Source organism: Equus caballus, chromosome 17, assembly GCF_041296265.1.
Source record: "Equus caballus isolate H_3958 breed thoroughbred chromosome 17, TB-T2T, whole genome shotgun sequence".
NCBI classification, from domain to species: domain Eukaryota; kingdom Metazoa; phylum Chordata; class Mammalia; order Perissodactyla; family Equidae; genus Equus; species Equus caballus.
In genome coordinates this window covers 39,017,304-39,035,627 of record NC_091700.1, presented here as the reverse complement: position 1 = coordinate 39,035,627, position 18,324 = coordinate 39,017,304, and the positions used below count along the sequence as shown (strand labels likewise).

At 41.4% G+C, this 18,324-nt stretch overlaps 1 protein-coding gene across 1 annotated transcript in view; it reads left to right on the top strand.

The window, feature by feature from the left end:
* Positions 1–2,531: 2,531 nt before the first annotated feature.
* LOC138918369 (phosphatidylinositol 3,4,5-trisphosphate 3-phosphatase TPTE2-like) overlaps positions 2,532–18,324 on the top strand; it is a 444,167-nt gene continuing 428,374 nt past the window's right edge. Inside the window, exons 1-7 of the mRNA XM_070239621.1 lie at positions 2,532–3,231; positions 3,833–3,935; positions 4,300–4,408; positions 9,780–9,876; positions 10,315–10,391; positions 10,864–11,007; positions 11,871–11,962. The gene's annotated coding sequence lies outside the window, so the exon portion shown is untranslated. The remainder of the gene's footprint in view (positions 3,232–3,832; positions 3,936–4,299; positions 4,409–9,779; positions 9,877–10,314; positions 10,392–10,863; positions 11,008–11,870; positions 11,963–18,324) is intronic.

Here is an 18,324-nt window from a genome sequence, read left to right as displayed (position 1 = left end):
TTTTGACACGATTTCACACAGTACTGTTAACTTTACTAGAACATCAAAAGTTGCTATTTAAATGTTCTTCAATAATGTTTACATAGTCATTTGCGGTGTTTGAATATTTCTTCTAGGCCATATTTTCTTAAAAATATTAATAAACAGCATTTCTCATTTATTAAAAATATGTAAATAAAATGTTATAAAACTATAAAATAACTTATGATTTTGAGAATTCCTAAGAGTTGAAATTTCTCATTCCTGAATCCTGGAACTTAATATCTTTTGTGAATTTGAAAACACATGATCAAATGAAGACCAGATGCTTGCTCTTAAGATTTTTTTAAGGGCAGTGTATATCATGCTAAAGAAGGAGAAGAGCCCCCCAAAATGACTGATATTGGGTGTTTTCTTACCTTAGTAATGGGGGTATAGAGCCAGATTTAATTTAATTTAGAAAAATTAATGTGACTTTTTTGCATCTCAATGTTGTGGAACAAATTCATATTTTTAAATTTATCATCCATTTAATCTTACAATTCTATGTATTGCTCATCCCCTTTGACAGAAAAAGAGACTGAGGCACAGAGAAGTTAACATACATTTAGTGGACTAGCTCAGAAGCAGGAACCAGGGATGGAGAACTCCCTGGTATTATGAGGAATAATCTGAATATAAGTGATATAAAGTACAACTCAATGGCCCAAATACAAAAGGGAATATATTGACTCATGTAACTGAAAAGCCTGGATAAAGACTGGCTTTAGGCAGAAGCATTGACACCTGGTTCCACTGACATCGTTAGGATTCAGTGTCTCTCCATTTCTTAGTTCTGTCTTCTGTACTGGCTTCATTCTCAGACTTTATATGGTGGCACGATGGCTGCCAGCAAGTTCAGGACAATACCCTCCCAGGTTCAAATGTAGCTGAAAAATATGGTACCTCGTTCACAACGGTCCATGTGAAAGTTTCATTGTGCCTTAGCAGCTCCAGTTGAGTCACATGCTCACCTCTTTTGCCAGGCCTGAGTCACAAACTCATCCTTGGCGTAGGGGTGTGGTGGGGAAAACTAAAAATATCTGCACGTAGACTGAGACTGAAGAATGGGAGTAATTCCCCAGAGACCAATAGAGATACTGGTTCCAGATGGGAGAATGAATGCTGGGTGCTAAAATCAATCAAAACAGTTGTCTACTACATCCTTCTCTCCCTGCTCTGCTGCTGTCTTCTGGCTCTGAGCCATTTCATTGCACCTCTAGCCTCTCAAACTTCAGTTAAAGGGTGGATGCAAATTCTCTGGAGGCTCTGGCAGAGGGAAAGGGGCGGGACGTGTCCCAGTGCAGATGAAAATTTCTGGGAGATCCTACCTTCCATGTGATTGGGCCATCCGATAACCTAGACTCTTAATTAATAGATTTCCTCATCTCAGAGCTCTTAATCTTAATTTCCATTCTAACTCAGCTATGGAAAGTCTTAGAGCTTATTTCCAGGAAGAGCTCTGCCTTCTGAAATAATATTCTGATATCCTTCACTTTGACCTCAACCTCCAGCCCTTCCAGCCTATGTCCTCAGTATGCCAAATGCCAGTTCTTCAACCGTGTCAGGATCTTCAGTCCATCAACGTTTCCACCCACTCTCTAACCATTAGCAACCTATTTTGTCTTCATTTCTTCCTTCTTTCATTGATTTCAAGGTCTATCACTTAAACGACATCCCAAACACCTCCACCTTATTTCCTTTTCATCATGCCTGCCTGGCAGAATCCCAACTCTGCCTCTTCCAGGTCTGCCCTCTAGTAAGTGATTCAGCCTTATTTGATAAAATCACACACATGAGGATATTGGTGCTACTATGAACTCATGGTCGCAACTAGTGATCTGCTCCAACACCAAGTGAAAATCCTTTATTCATTCACTACTTCATTCATTCCATTCCTATGAAGCACCTTCCATGTGCTAAGTACTGTACTTAACCCTTGTGAACCCCAACACAAGAAGCTTCCTGCCTTGTAGAGTTTACATCATGACCTTCTTAGTCAATCCTCTCTTCCATCCTATTCAAGACTATTTCACATATTCTCCACTTTCCTCAAACTTTTGTTCCCCCGGCTTGATGGGCTGGAGCCCCTACAAAGAGGAACCGGAACCCATCAAATGGGAACTTGACATCAACAAACCTCCAAAGAGACTTATATCCCACCACTTCTTTCCTTTGTTTTCTTCTGAAAGCAGTATCTGCACCAGACTTTCCTTGTCTCTTCCTTTCTCCATCCCAACAGTTTCCACACTGTATTGTAACTTTTGGCTTGGCTGTCTCTCTTGCCTGAAGACAGGAACACTGTCTATCCCACACACTGCCCTGTCCCCAGCATCTGGAGCTCAATGTGTAGTGGCTACTCAATAACATTGGGAATAGTGAACGAACCACAGGCTGGATCTCCAGGAGGAGGCCCCGGCCAGCGTCCCCTGAGGGCGGCGCGCGCCAGCGCCGGGGGCGGGGCCAGCGCCGGGGGCGGGGCCAGCGCCGGGGGCGGGGCCAGCGCCGGGGGCGGGGCCAGCGCCGGGGGCGGGGCCAGCTGGACGCCCTTCTCTGGCGCCCTCGTGGCGGTTCAACGTACTTCACCTCAGGAAACCCAGATTCCCCTCTCTGGCTTCCCGGAGACAAGAGTTGGGCACATAATCTTCCAGATCAGGGTCGCCAGCCTTTCCGGATGTCCAAGCGTCTTTTCAGCCTGCCCAGCCCGAGGGGCTTTTCCGACATCCCTGTCAGAACGGCAGGGAGGCTCCGGAGCCCTCCAGGGCCCTTGCACTTCCTGGCCTCAGACGGTGCTCCGGTGCTCCGAGGCTGCTCACGGCTGGGCCTCCGAGGTGTCGAGCCCTCTGTGCTGAGAGTCCACGAACATCCTGACATGAGGTAGTCAGGAGGACTGCTGTTTATTGACCCGCCATGAGGAGTCAGGGCTTCGGCGGGCGGCGGGACCCGAGGCCCAGATTCCACTTTTCATGGGAATCTGTTCAGACCTGTCCGATAGAGCTGTGGTGAGACGGAGAGCGAACAAGAAAGGCGCTGCAGACGGGACCAGAATTGAGGACTTGGCGTGTGGCCCTGCTGCAGCTGCCACGTGGCCTTGGGGACCAGCCCACAGCCATCGCCCGCCCCGGCCCCTCGCTGAGAGGCGTTAGGCCTGGTCAGAAAGACTGCGGGCGAGACCTCAGGCCGTCGGCCTCTGCCGCTCCGCCCGAGACTGGGGTAAGCATCCCGCGCTGTCTTTGGGGGACCCGGATCCGGGATGTGGAGGGTGCTCACGGTCCCTTGGGACCTGCTTCCAGAAGAGCTGATCTTCCATGAAGCTCGGTGGCGCCAGCAGCGAGGCCCACTGGAAAGGTGCGCGGGAGGCGGCGGGAAAGGCGGGGACAAGGCCACGTGCCCCAGACACCAGGACACTTCGTCCTGAGGCCTCAGGCCGCCTCCCGCAGGTGGAACCCGACGGCAGGCTGTGTACCCGGCGGAGCGTCCGAGACCGCTGCTTCCATTCCGCATCTGATGCATCCTGCGCTCCTCAGGCCTGGTGTTCCATAGGATCTGTAGCCGTGTTTGTTCCCCCCGAGGGGGAGGGAAATGAGGGTTTTTCAAAAAGCTTTTCTGAGAGAGAATTCCTACACAGTTCACCCCTTTCAAGCCTACAGTTCAATGGATTTTTAGTATGTTCCCAGAGTTGCGCAGCCATCATCACTATCTAATTTTAGGACTTTTTCATTACCCCAAAAAGAAGCCCCAGCTTATTTCTAGTTTTCCCTAATTCTCTTCCCTACCCTCCACCCTCCATCCCGGGTCTTTGTTTTGTTGTTAGTGCCATGGTGACTCCGAGTGACCCCATGGACAGCAGAGTGGAACCCTGCCTGGTCCTTTTGCGCCATCCTCTCAGCTTCCAGCACTCTATCAGGGTTTTCATGGTCAGTATTTTTGGAAGCGGGTGGCCAGGTCCTCCTTCTTAGTCTGTCTTAGTCTGGAAGCTCTGCTGAAACCTGTCCACCATGGGTGACCCTGCTGATGTGTGAAATACCGGTGGCATTGCTTTCAGTGTCACAGCAACATGCAGCCACTACAGTATGACAACCAAGAGATGGGTGGTGTGGTTTCCTAAGAACTAGGAACCCTAGTTCTGAACCCTAACCACTGGACCACTAGGGTTGGCTACTCCTTGTGTAGGCAACCACTAGTGTATGTTCTGCCTCTATAGATATGCTTATTCTGGACATTTCATATAAGTGGAATAACACAATTTGTGATCTTTTATGCATGGTTTCTTTCCCTTAGCATGATGTTTTCAAGGTTCATCTGACTTGTAGCACGTCAGTACAGTCTTGCTCAGCATGATGACATTTTGATCAAAGATGGATGATATATACAAAGGTGGTCCCATAAGGTTAGTATCATATAGCCTAGGTATGTCGTAGGCTGTACCATCTAGGTTTACGTAAGTACACTGTATGATGTTCGCACAATGACGGAATCACCTAATGATGCATTTCTCAGAACATATCCTGGTCGTTAAGTGACACACTTCATTTCCTTTATTGCTAAATAATATTATGACTATCCCACATTTTAAATAACCCTTCATCCATTTATCAACATTTGGGTTATTTCTGCTTTTTGGCAATTATGGATGATGTTGTTGTGAACATTTGTGTGAAAAGTCTTCATGTGGATGTATGCTTTCATTTCTCTTGGGTATATACCAGGGAATTACTGGGTCATATAGTAACTCTGTGTTTAACCTTTTGAGGAACTACCAAACTGTTTTCCAAAGTGACTGTACCATTTTACATCTCCACTAGCAATATGTGAGGATCCCAGTTTCTCCTGTATTTGTCAATGCTTGTTATTATCTGTCTTTTTGATTATCACCATCCTACTGTGTGTGAAGTGCTATCTCATTGTAGGGAAATGCGTTTTTAACAGTTGTTTCCTCATTATAAAAATGTTATAGAAACAATTTTGAATAATTTGAAAAAATTACTTTTAATATATGTATATATTTCTTTCCAGACATGGTTTATATAATACATGGTTTTAAAAATAAAAGTAAAAAAACTTTTGACATTCAATCATAAACATGTTGTGTTTATGTAAACTCTTCCTACACATTATTTAAAATAACTATGATATTCTCCGAGGTGGATATACCATATTAACTTAACCGTTCTATTTTTCTTTGACGTTTAGGTAGTTTTCAATATTTTGATGTTATAAGACTTAGGTTTTTCCACATAATTGTTTTTACTTAAAATTGATCTTGTTCCAAAAAGCATCAATATTTTCCTGAATTTCAGGAAAACCCAAGGTTCTACCCATGGGCTGCTGCTCTTTTCTTTCTACTGAGTTATCCACTCAAGTCATTAGTTATCAGTGCTAACTTCTTCTCTGAGCTGCAGACTCATAAATTCAATTGCTTCCTAACCTCGGTTTCCCACAAGTACCCCAGACCAAAGATCTTCAAAACTTAACCCATTATCTTCCTCTATCACCAACCTCGTCTTCCTTTTTATTTCCAGCACCAATAATTAGCACCCAGTCATCCAAGGAAGAAAGACAGGAGCCATTTTTCCCCTTCATCCTTCACAATAACTAGTCAGTCACAAGTTTTGCTGATTTTGTCTGCTTTTTCTAAAGTCTGTGCCTTCTCCCAGTTTTCCCTGCTACACTGGTTTTCAGGCTCTCAACATGTCTCACCTAAGCTGTGCAGTAGCCTCCTACTTGATTTCTAATCCCTCAGCGCTGTCCCTCTTAAATTCTTTCCCCTCTCTAGCTCTAGACAACCTGCCCACCACAAAATCATCATGAAACACCCCTACTTAAAATCCTTCAGCGATCCTCTATTGCCTAGTAAATAAAGTCTATATTTCTTAATATGGTGTAAAGGGCTCTCTATTTTTGTAGATTTTGGTACTCTCTGCTCTATATTTGTTACTAGAATAATAGATAAATGTCTACATTTTCCCCTGAAGTCCCCATGCTGTTCAGTGCTTCCATGTGTTTGTTTATTATGTTTTTTCTGTCTTGAATTTCTTCACCACTTTTTTTCTCCTGCCTAATTACTTACTGTCCTTCAAGCCCAAGCTCAGGCATCATCTCCTTCAGAAAATCTACCTTGAAGTTCCAGAGTGGGCCAATGACCCTTCTTTCTGCTCCACATAGTGTTGGTCTCTATCTTTGCACTTCAACATCCTTTTAAACCTACCTCCTGAGAATAAAGTTTCTTATAATTTCAATATCTATAGTCATTCCGTTCATTCCTTTTTCTTCTGTTTATAATTGTTGTTGCCTCCTGCTCATGGTGGTTTGATTCCTCATATGTTTGCTAGATTTTATCAAGAGCTTGTATTTGTCTGAACTTTAACTGTGAGAATCCTGAGGGACCCGAACTGAGATGATTTGCCTTGGTTTCTCCTGGGTGCTAGGGGTCACTACCAATCAGGAACTCTTTCAATTTAATTTATTGGATTGAGGTTTCTTGAACTGTGATTGTAGCATAAATTCAAATCCCAGCATGAGAATAAGGCTGGTTACAAAACATTAGGGAAGACTATTGAAATTATTAATGTTTTAAAATCCAGTGCCAGCAGATATACTGACTTGCTTGTAGGTTCAATTTGCCAGCATATAGATTTTTCCAAGTTTATCTTTTCAACTAAATATATATCCAGTTTGGGTGCCTGGATATCTGTGGAGGTCTCAGAGTCAACTGCACACTTCTTTAGGTTCAAATCCTATTACTTGGTTAACCAGCAAAACTCTAGATTCCCAGGGATATGTCAGAGCTTTTCAAAGCCCTCTCTTGACATCTGTTCCACAGTTTTTTTTTTTTTTTAAATGTTACTGTTACTGAAAGTTTCTGAACTTGGTGCCAATCCAAATAATGAGAACAGAGTTTTGGGTAATAAGGAAAAAAACAGTTTTATTATTTTCTTTCCCAGGCAAAGGGGGTACCAGTTAGCTAATGCCTTAGGAGCTACTGGCTCCCTGTTAAGAAGTGGGTAAAGGGTTTTAAAGGTTTGCTGCTTGTAGGGAAGGAGAGCCTGTGACCTTGCTGATTAGCGCTTTCCCACCAGCCTGTGTTTGGCCTCATGAGGCTGCTTGCAGAGAGGTGAATGGTGAGATAAGGGAATCTGCAGGTGGCTAACCTTGGTTGTCTCCCTCCGTGGTAGATGGTGGATTCTGGTGCCAGGAAGCCAAGGAGTTGGGGCCTGGGAAGCTTCAGTTTCTTGATATTCTCTGGACATCAATTTTCCTGTAATAAACTTCAAGGACCCATGATTAGCCAAAACTTTAGTGTGAGTCCAGTGTGAGGCCACCTGGGCTTTAACAATTTGTAACTTATATTTGGTTGTAAAGCTTAGGGAGTCAAAGGTTAAAGAAACAGATATTTACATATGAGTGTAACTAAAGAAGCAGGGAAAGGGGATGAGTGCTTTCTGGTTTTAACCCTGTATATGCTGGGTTTAATGCAGGGGAACCAATATGAGGGCCCGTATTACTTAAAAGCGTGTAACATTACCTATTGTTTGCCCCACCTCCTATCTACCACTTTAGGCAGCCACATGTTAACTAACAAAGCTCTACGTTTTTGGTTTTGACACACTTCCAGGGCATCCCTGGTTTCCGTGTTGGCTTACCACTTTAGTTTCAGCTCTAGAGTGTAAGAGTGTATGTGTGTGTGTGTGCACGCGTGCGTATGTGAACATTTAGTACTTCTCTTACTTTCTTGTGAGTTTAGCATTTAAAAGTATGTTTGAAAGTAATGTCAGTGAAAATGGCAAAGTAGAGACCTCCAGATATTCTTCCCTTTATAAAAGCAACAAGAACACTTGGGGAAAATGGTGAGAATCAACTTTTTCAAAACTCTGGAAATTAACCAAAGGCTTGCAGCCATTTGGGGAGCATTTATTTAAGAACATAGGCTGAATTTTGGTGGGACCAGGGGGCTCTGTGATGTTCTAACTTGCCCTATTCCTATCACACCCTCCCCAGCTCCATAGTAGCCTTGAAAACCAACATCCTGCAGTCATGGTAAAAACCAGTCTCTTGGATGCCATTGGAGGGAATAAAAGGGGATTGGACTCATTCAAAGCCCCATTCCCAGAGAACTGTCATTATTTGACCCATCTAGTGGGTCCCTGGAAAACCCCACTCAAAAGACTGCCTTTGACCTGACTTGTAGCTCCTCCAGCCTCCTCCCTGAGGACATTTGTTGAAAACAATCAATCAGAGGCAATTGTCAAATGTCATAGCTTCCTGAGGTGTAAATAGCAGTTGGGGCAAACAATAGGCTAACCAAAATGCTTAAAAGAAAAAGCTGTGGAATGAGATGTCCATAGGGAGCTTTGAAAAACTGGAACACATTCCCAGGAATCTAGAAGGACACCTGTACATCTTGGGATGTGCACATGTCCAGGACTTTGCATACTTAGGAAAGATGTGAAAAGGCCCAAAGCTCTCACCTCTAGCTAACCTTGAGGCTATGCTCAAGAAGAAAATGAAGGTTATGGTGGAATTGTAAACTTTTTGGCGAAATGTTGAAGGCATACTCTAACGTGCACACAAAGCTCCTTCTTAACAACTGAGAGACTTAGTGGTTCCAGACATCTGAGGGAATCTCTGTGCAATTATTAGCTGACCATTATGCAAATCAAACTGACTTTAGTGGTCACACTGCACAGAGAATAGAGAGTTTACAGAAGTAGTTCAGGAAAGTCATTAAACAAACACACAAAAAAACAGCATCAATAAACCCTGAGGAAAGGGAAAAGTCTGATTTCCAGTTGTTAGTATTCTTTTTTATTTTTCAGTGAGGAAGATTGGCCCTGAGCTAACATCTGTGCCAGTCTTCCTCTATTTTGTATGTGGGATGCCACCTCAGCATGGCTTGATGAATGGTGTGTAGGTCCACACCTAGGAACCCAAAACCCCAGGCTTCTGAAGCAGATCGTGCAAACTTAACCACTGTATCACCAGGCCAGCCCCTCTTCTAGTCTTCAAAAAGTCCAGTTTTCAACAAAAAATTTAGAGACATAGAAAGAAGCAAGGGCTGTGACCTTCAGAAGAGTTTCTTGGCCTTTTTTTCATCCTCTTATATGAGACAGGAAGGCTAGAGGGGGATTGGGTTCTCTTATTACCCTCCCCCTAGGCCAGATGAGGCTCTGATAGAGTAGTTTCTCTTTAGGGCAGGTCTTTCTCACAGAGAATAGAATGCTCTGAGCATATTTCAAAATGATCTGGCCTTTAAGTCATCAACCTGACACTTAAGTCAGTGACCGTTTTATTCATTTTTGTATCTTGCAAAGTGCTTTAGAGAAATACTAAATAAATATGACTTTAATCTTTTTTTTCCCATGTCTTCAACTGTGGCCATTTACTCAATACCAGAACATGTACCAATACAGACTGTCAAACTTAACTGTCTTTATTTATTCCTCTTTTTGTGGTAATTTTTATATCGTAATTTCCAAACAGAAATTTCTAATGCTTTATCTATATTTTTAAATCTTTATTTCCATATTTGTTTTCATTTGTTTAGCATGTGCTTCTGCCTTTCAGATTTACTGTACTAGGAATATGGGTGTATTTTTGATTTACATGTATTATTTGATTGCTTTCTTTCAATCCTGTGAAATCATAGCCTGAGTAAATGAAATGTTTTTTTCCTGAGTCTTGTATTAACCTTGCCTATTTTAGTCAAATTTAATATTAGCTGGAAAACATTGAGCCCTCTGGTCATTCTCTTCAATCCACAGGGAAAGCCAAAAGCTTATGGTAACCTTCTTCAGACTCAAAATATATAAGATGCATCCCCTCCATCAGATGCAAAAAAAAAAAAAAAAAAAGTAACAGGTGAGACAGTCTACTCTGAGATTATTATCCTGGGATCTTTGATCTTGGTACCCCTCCCACCCAACATTTCTTTAAGAAGAACAGCGTCTGTGTGTCTGTGATTTGTTTTTTAAAAAAGCTTATTTTATTGAAGTTATATTGGCCTATAACATTGTGTAAATTTCAGTTGTACATTATTATATATCAGTTTCTGTATAGACTGCAGGTGTTCACCACCAATAGTCTAGTTTTTATCCATTACCATACATATGTGCCCCTTTACCCCTTTCATCCTCCCCCCATGCTCGTCCCCTCTGGTGACAACTAATCTGTTCTCCTTATCCGTGTGTTTGTTTATCTTCCACATATGAGTGAAATTATATGGTGTGTGCGTCTGTCTTTAAGTCCCTGCAGTCTAGAACCCAGTTCATTCTATTCCTCACTCTATTATGATCTCAGGAATGTCAGGAATCTCTTCTTTGGGACTGCCATGGAGATGGAGTTCTTGTTTCAGTACTGGCTTGTACCCAGCACAGGTAAAGACCTAAGGATGGGGGTCTCTGGACAAGGACATCCCATCCCATCCTCTGCCCACTATATTGCCCTCTCATCCTCAGAGAGTTAGAGTATAACATTTTAGAGGTGGCTGGGTTACGGAGGGGAAGTAGAAGGGTGGAGAGAAGGGGCAGGATGGGGGGCTCTGGGGCCCAAAGACAGGAAGGTTTGCCTTGCGCTCATCTATGGGGAGCATTAATTAACATTTCTCTCCCACGCAGAGACCTCCCCGAGCCCCCTCACCCTTGGGGGACTGGGGACAACTAGGTGGATGTAGGACCAAGTAGCAGTAACCTTGTTGCAGGCCGGGAATTGGGCCAAGATGACTTAACGGGCTTGGTTTTGGGAAATTAAAAGTTAAAAAGAATGAAAAAGAAGAAAAGGCATTATCCCGAAAGACAACAGGAGAGAAAACTACTACTAGGATTTCAAGTTAAGTTCTCTCCCATTTAGGAAAAGTTGTACCCAAGTCAAATATCTGAGTCCTGCACCCTACGGCCCCACCGTCCCACCGCCCCTCTGCCCCTCGGCCCCTCTACCCTTCTGCCCCAGCCCCTTGTGAGCTGCAGCGCCTCATCGAAAGCAGCTTATCGACAGGTAAGCGAATCTTGGGTTTGTAGGGGAGGGTTACCCCCAAGAAATCCAGCTCTCCGTTGGCCCTTCCTGGTTCTCTGGGCCGCCTCTCTGGAACAGATGGCAGTGGCCTTGGAGCTTTGAGATTACTGTTTCCATTGCGCATGAGCTGGTATCCCTTGAAAGTATGGCATTTACTGGTGTTCTTTTGGGCCCCAAGCCCAATACTCAAAATCAACATTTATGCCCAAATTAATCTCTTTTAAAAGTATTTTTCTATTTGTTTTCACTTTTCTCTCCTTGCCCAGAGTTTAGGTGCTTGTGACACGTTTTTCAGTGTAGATATAATGTTGCTACTGATTAACTTGACAGTGTACTTGGTAGTGTCTTTTTACTCTCTAGTGACTTCCAGTTTTCTTACATGACATAAATCTGCTCTGTGAAATGTTGAGAGGCACATCTCTTTGCTTTCCTAGTCCTTTGATTTATTCTACAGACTATTTCAGGGTTAAAATATCGTGAATCACTATGATGATGTAAAATTGGTTTGAAACGGGTTTTGTTTCACTTTCTGGGTCCTGTGTAGCAAGTGAACAATCTTTAAAGCGCCCTATACTTGAGCCAAACTTGAATTTTATTGAACATTCAAAAATGTTTTCCTCTATTTCTTGAACTAAAATAAAATACTGAGGGCAAGTACACAATGCCTATTTCACAGGATTGATAAAATTGCACAGTATTGTAGATTTCATGTTTGTGGATTCAAAACTTTAGAAATGCTGATCCATACCTAGTAAGTTCTATGTGTGACTTTCTTTCTAAGTTGGGAATATCATTTGTGTTTTAAACTCATTGAATATAAAAATACATGCTTTTCCTTTTCTTAGATTGATTTAGAGTAAATTCAACCACATGACTGCAACAATACTATGAAGAGGAATAGTTTAGATCTCTGGTTCAGCTGTTGCAGAAGTAATACGTAAGTGATAAGATTCAAATTCACTGAATTTTAAACATAATTCTCAGCCTTGGTTAATCGAATAGGGAATACATGCGTCCCTTCTTTCATAATAGATGTAGACTGTATGCAAATGAAATTTGTCAAACTCAGAATTTAAAGACCTTGTTTTATGCCTGTAATTTCCTTAAAAATAGCACAGCTTAGGCAGTGTGCCAGTAATAAAATGCATGTGCCAGTCATGGTCCCTTTAAGCTCCTCCAGGGGTGACTGGTTGCTCTGTCCATGGATGGTGAGCTAGTGTTCAACTCAGGAAGCCATTTTCCAGAGAAGGCCACTGCAACGGCTTCCGTTGTCCCATCTTGATCAACACCTGAAACACTGTTAATTCCCACAGTGAAGGTCACAAATGAATTTTTCTTAGTGACGTTAGTGGCATGCAAAGCAGCATGATGGATGTTGGAATTGTAGGAATATTCAAGATCTGTGGAATTGGCTGAAATATTTTAGGGACAGCCCACTCTTGCATCAACAGGTTATCAGAATCAAATGAGTGAGGCTTGTAGTATATATACCCTTAGGGATGACACCAGAGGCTTTATCCTTATAGTGTCTCAAGCCATTGGTTGAGGAAGATTTCAGCCTCTAGAATATGGGGAATCTATTGGAAATGAGCCTTGCGTATAAGGTGATGTTTGGAGGACCTAAAAGGACAGACAGCTTACAAATGGTTGTGCCTGCTTACTACTGAATGTTTCATTAAATGAATGTCTGTATGTATGGCATATTTTGTCTAAGACCTGCTTTTGTTGTAACCTGGTAGCATGACTTAAAGGTGTAGCTACTCTTCAACTACCCTAGATTTCTACTGTGGCTCCTCCTACCAAAAAGCACCTAAGAATTGTGCATGCCCAAGTTAGTTTAGGTCAGTTTGCAAAACCCACTTTCCTTAGAAGGCAGTTTAGCTACCTGCTTACTCATGTCCCATGAAGGAGTCACATCTATGTCCCCAAGCAGTTTATCAAGCTAGTCTTTCAGGTTTCATATACTACTCTCCTTGAAAGGAGTTCAGGTAATATCTAGGGACAGCTCATGCCCTGTGGGTAGATTGGTGCCCCAAGCAACATTCTTAGCAGTCCTGGCCTGTCATCTGGATCTCAGGGGTAATTTGTGTATCTGCCAGTTCTCTTTCTCAGAAGCCGTCTGGAAAATCCAGTAATCATTCAATAGGCTACCTATGTCAGAAACTCAAATTCTTACCTTTTTGGTTACCCAAATATTTTTCCCTGATGTAATTTATTAGTGTATTCTGCACAGTCAATCCTGGTAGTCTTCCTGTTGAAAAGCAACTGATACATGTAGAGGTCTTTCTTTTTGAGGTAATCTTTTCTCTTAAGGCCTGAAGGGACTTCTATGAGCCATGCTTCATGGGCATCAGTACACCCATCTAAAACTGGGACTGCTCCTTTCATGGACCATCAGCCCAGGCCAAGGGGTTTGATGACCCATAGTCTAGCTCTTCTTTCCAGACAGTTTGCAAGAATAACATAATCTATCTGTGCTTAGAGTTCTAAGCTATTGATTAGAGTCCAAAATTGGTTTGTAGGGTGGAATAAAGAAAAACCATTTGATACAGTGTTTCTAAAATGTGTTCCTCACGTATTTCCACTGTGAGAAAGAGGTTTTTGTGGTCAAATAAGTTCAGGAATCTTTGCATACTCTGGTCTCTCTCAGATAATCACAATGCTTATTAGTATACAAGTCCTACACACAAAAAAATGTGTGCAATCAATAATTTCTTAATTTTATTGAACATTTGGAGAGTTAGGAAAGTGTTGTGGCTAAGAGCATGGATTCATTAACAGATGGATTCAGATCTCAGCTCTACCATTTCAGGCTGGTGATGATGGGCAAGTTACTCACTATCTCTGTAGCCCATTTCTCTCATCTATAAAATGGGGATGATAATACTATATACCTCCATGGGATTATTGTGAAAATTAAATGAATTATTTTATGTAAAGTATTTATAATAGTACCTAGCACATAAGTGCTATTATTATTATTATTAAATCCTATTAATATCTCCTCAAACTACTCTTCCATTACATACACATTGGGAAATGCACTTATTAATATATTGTATGTGACCCAAGGATGCCATAAGAGCAAATGCTGGTGTGGTCATTGAAACATGTCTTGTAGAAGGCATTTCCTGTGACATTTGTCTTAAGATCATTTGCAGACTTGATGCTTACTAAGCATGTGTGATGTCCAAAAGCCCACTGAAGAAAACTTTCCAATGCAAAAAAATGTTTAAAAGACAGACATATTGAAATGATGGAAAAATGGAATCTCCAAACATTTCAGTTGTCACCAGGAAGACCTAATACAATGTCTAAAACCTACTTTTAGATACTTTTGAAATGAGAGAGAGATGATTCAGTTAATAAAAACTAAGTTATGAGGTTAAAATATCTAGTTGTTCTAAAATTTCAGAGTTCATTTTCTTAGTGTATGACTATTCTTACGACTCTTTCTAAAGACATTTGAATGCAAACTCTTAAAATACTGTAAAAATCTTTCATGTGAGATGATAGCAAATAATTTTGTGCCTTTTTAAAGGAAAGATGAAAGTTTGAATACCACTTTCGGATCAAGTGCCTCCTCTTTTAAATGTCACACAGCTGTTGCATGAGTCCTATCTCTATTGTGTTGAGTAATGGTAGAGAGGATTAAACACAGGTTGGTTGCTTGATGAAACAAATTGGCTTGCCAGTTACATTTGATAGACACTACATGCTGAGCATCTGCTACTCCGCTTTACATGTTCACATTTTCCAGGCACACTAACTGATATTAACCGAAATGTTAGAATCCCAGTTTATTAATTTCAGTCTGATGTGTAGTTGGAAGGGGATAGAATGCTCATTACAGTTGGTTGGCACATTCTCTTCCCAGAATAAATTTCTCCTTAGAAAACCCAGTCAAGTTTTGTTGATGAGGATAGTCAGGATAAACGCAGTTGAGTGATCTCAAGGACGTTCTGTGCCCTTTCTTCCTGTTGGGCCTCACCTTGCAAGTGGTCCAGGAAATGTCTGTCAGCCTGGTTGGAGCTCTTGGTATACTGACCAACATGAAATCTTTGGGAGTTCTTCCCCTGACTGCATATTGGCTCTGCTTCCTTACATGACATTAGAACCTGCATGTTACCATTAGTTAGATCACAGATGATTTGGCATTATTTTTAGTTTCCTTGCTGAGACCAGAAGACCCCCTAGTTACTTTGGAAGATTTGAATGGTACTTCGGTTCCATCCATCATGCATTTACACATCATCTGTAGTCAGTTACGCATGCAGCTGACTATTCCCATTCAGTTTTCGTGGATTCTTGGTTCAGAGTGTGACATCTGACATGCAGACTGAGGGTGACGGCACAGTAAGAGATTTTCTTTTGATGGTCATCATGTTTTTCTGTGAAGGATTAGCACATTTTTATGTTGCTTACTAAGCAAGAGATTTTCAAGCAGAGCGTTAGACAATCTTTTATGACTAGATTCTCAGATAACTATTTAGAAATTGTATGTTACAGCAAGAAGACAAAGTTCTATACTTCTGCTAGGTTTCATTATGCTTAGCTGGAGGCTTTGAATCCCACAGTGTCAACAGAAGACATTAAAACAAATCTGAGGGGACAGCTCATCTTTGACAAGGGAGCTGAGGGCCTACAATGGAGAAAAGAAAGTCTCTTTAACAAATGGTGCTGGGAAAACTGGAAATCCACATGTAAAAGAATGAAAATTGACCATTCTTTTTCACCGTTCACAAAAATAAACTCCAAATTGATCAAAGACCTAAAGATTACACCTGAAACAATGTCTTCTAGAAGAGAATATAGGCAGTACATTCTTTGACATCAGTATCAAAAGGATCTTTTCACACACCATAACTCCTCAGACGAGGGAAACAATAGAAAGAATAAACAAATGGGACTTCATCAGACTAAAGAGCTTCTTCAAGGCAGGGGAAAACAGGATTGAAACAAAAAAACAGCCCACTAGTTGGGAAAAAATATTTACAAGTTACTTACCCGACAAAGGGTTAATCTCCATAATATATAGAGAACTCACACAGCTCAACAACGAAAAATCAAACAACCCGATCAAAAATGGGCAGGGGTCATGAACAGACATTTCTCCAAAGAAGATATACGGATGGCCAGTAGACACATGAAACGATGGTCATGATCGCTGATCATCAGGGAAATGCAAATCAAAACTACAATAAGATATCACCTTATACCTGTTAGAATGGTAAAAATAACCAAAACAAAAAGTGACAAATGTTGGAGAGGTTGTAGAGAAAAAGGAACCCTCATACACTGTTGGTGGGAATGCAAACTAGTGCAGCCACTATGGAAAACAGTATGGAGATTTCTCAAAAAATTAAAAATAGAAATACCTTATGACCCAGCCATATCACTACTGTGTATCTATCCAAAGAACTTGAAATCAGCAATTCCAAAAGTCCCATGCACCCCAATGTTCATCGCAGCATTATTTACAATAGCCAAGATGTGGAAGCAACCTAAATGCCCATCAACTGATGATTGGATAAAGAAGATATGGTATATATATATACAATGGAATACTACTCAGCCAGAAAAAAAGATAAAATTGTCCCATTCACAACAACATAGATGGAACTTGGTATTACGTTAAGTGAAATAAGCCAGATAGAGAAAGACGAACTCTGTATGACTCCACTCATAGGTGGAAGTTAAACATAGAGACAAAGAGAACTGATCGGTGGTTACCAGGGGAAATGGGGGGGTGGGGGGAGGGCACAAAGGGTGAAGTGGTGCACCTACAACATGACTGACAATAATGTACAACTGAAATTTCCCAAGGTTGTAAACTATCAAAATCTTAATAAAAAATTAAAAAAAGAAACAAATCTGAGGACAAAATTGTACAGTGCCAGATGGTTTTCTGACTTAGGATTTTCTGTAGAATAATAGGTTTTTCTTAATTGAACTCATTTCTGGGTCAATTTTTTAGTCTTATTTCCAATCTGAGAATCCTACAGATACAGTTTCCTCTGTTTAAACATTCCTATATGTGAGTAATCAAAGTTCTGAATAAATTAATATTTTAAGTATAACTTGGGCAACACATTTTAAAGGGAAATCTGCAGTGAATGTATCAGAAAATTAATTATTTTATTAGTACTTTATTAATAATTCACTTAAGAAGAATATAGTGAGCACCTACTATGCACCTGGCATCAATATATGTGCTAATGATATAGATTAAGAAGCAGAGACAAGGTCTTTGTTCTCTTGAAGTCTACATTTGGGCAGAGGAGGTGTAAAAGACAGAAAACAAATTAGTAAATGAAAACCAAGCAGTAATGAGAAGTCCTGTTGAAAATTAAACAAGTGATAAGGAGTGAGTGTAAGCCTACTTCTGGTTGAGGGTCAGGAAAGATCTCTTTGAGATGATGACAGTTTAAATGATGTCTGATTGACAGACGAGTGGTGTGGTTCTGAGACTGGACAGTGAACCCACACTGCCGAAGCGGTGAGTGCTGAACTTTAACCACTAGGCCATCAAGGCTAGCTCTAAGGTCTGATTTTCTCAGTAAATTTAATATGAGGGGAGGTGATGGCCCCAGGCGCAGACAGTCTCAGAAACCGTGAAACACTGTGTCCACACAACTCCTGTGGTCAGGATATGTCACCTTTGAGCTCCTGAGGAAAGCAGCATTTGAGGAGGCATTTGAGGTTGTCACCTGGGGCTTGGGAGACGGAGGAGGTGGAGGAGTGAAGGATCAAGGATTGTTCAGCCCTTCCCTGCTTTCATTAGGTAACCTAATGCTACTCTAATTTTATCCTAGCTACATCTGGGTGGTTGCTACTTGTTTCTGCTGAGAAAGGAAAGTGATCGCTTCCAAGCAACTCAGGGAAGAGGCAAGAACGGTCCTTAAAATTTTCCCTCACACTGAGCCTCTCAAGGCTGCCACACACTGCCCCTAATCCCAGACTACCCACCAACTAAGAGACAACCTTCAGGCCTCTGTCATTTCCCAGGGTTGTCACTCTTGTTATTTCTGGGGGTGCATAGTTCCTTAGGACTTCTGAAGTTTTGGGAGGAGGATGCAACATGCCGTACCATTTGGCGTCTTGATAGGAACCCATGATTTCTCTGGAAATTATCAGGGTGTGTTACTTTGATGAGAACCTTTAAGTGTATTTGAACTTTAAGATATACGTACTAATGTATATTGTTGCCAGATACAGAATTAATGAAATTTGAAAGAATTTGGTGAAGAGTGCAGGCTGTCCAAAAATCAATAATATTTGTGCAATGCTGAATATTAG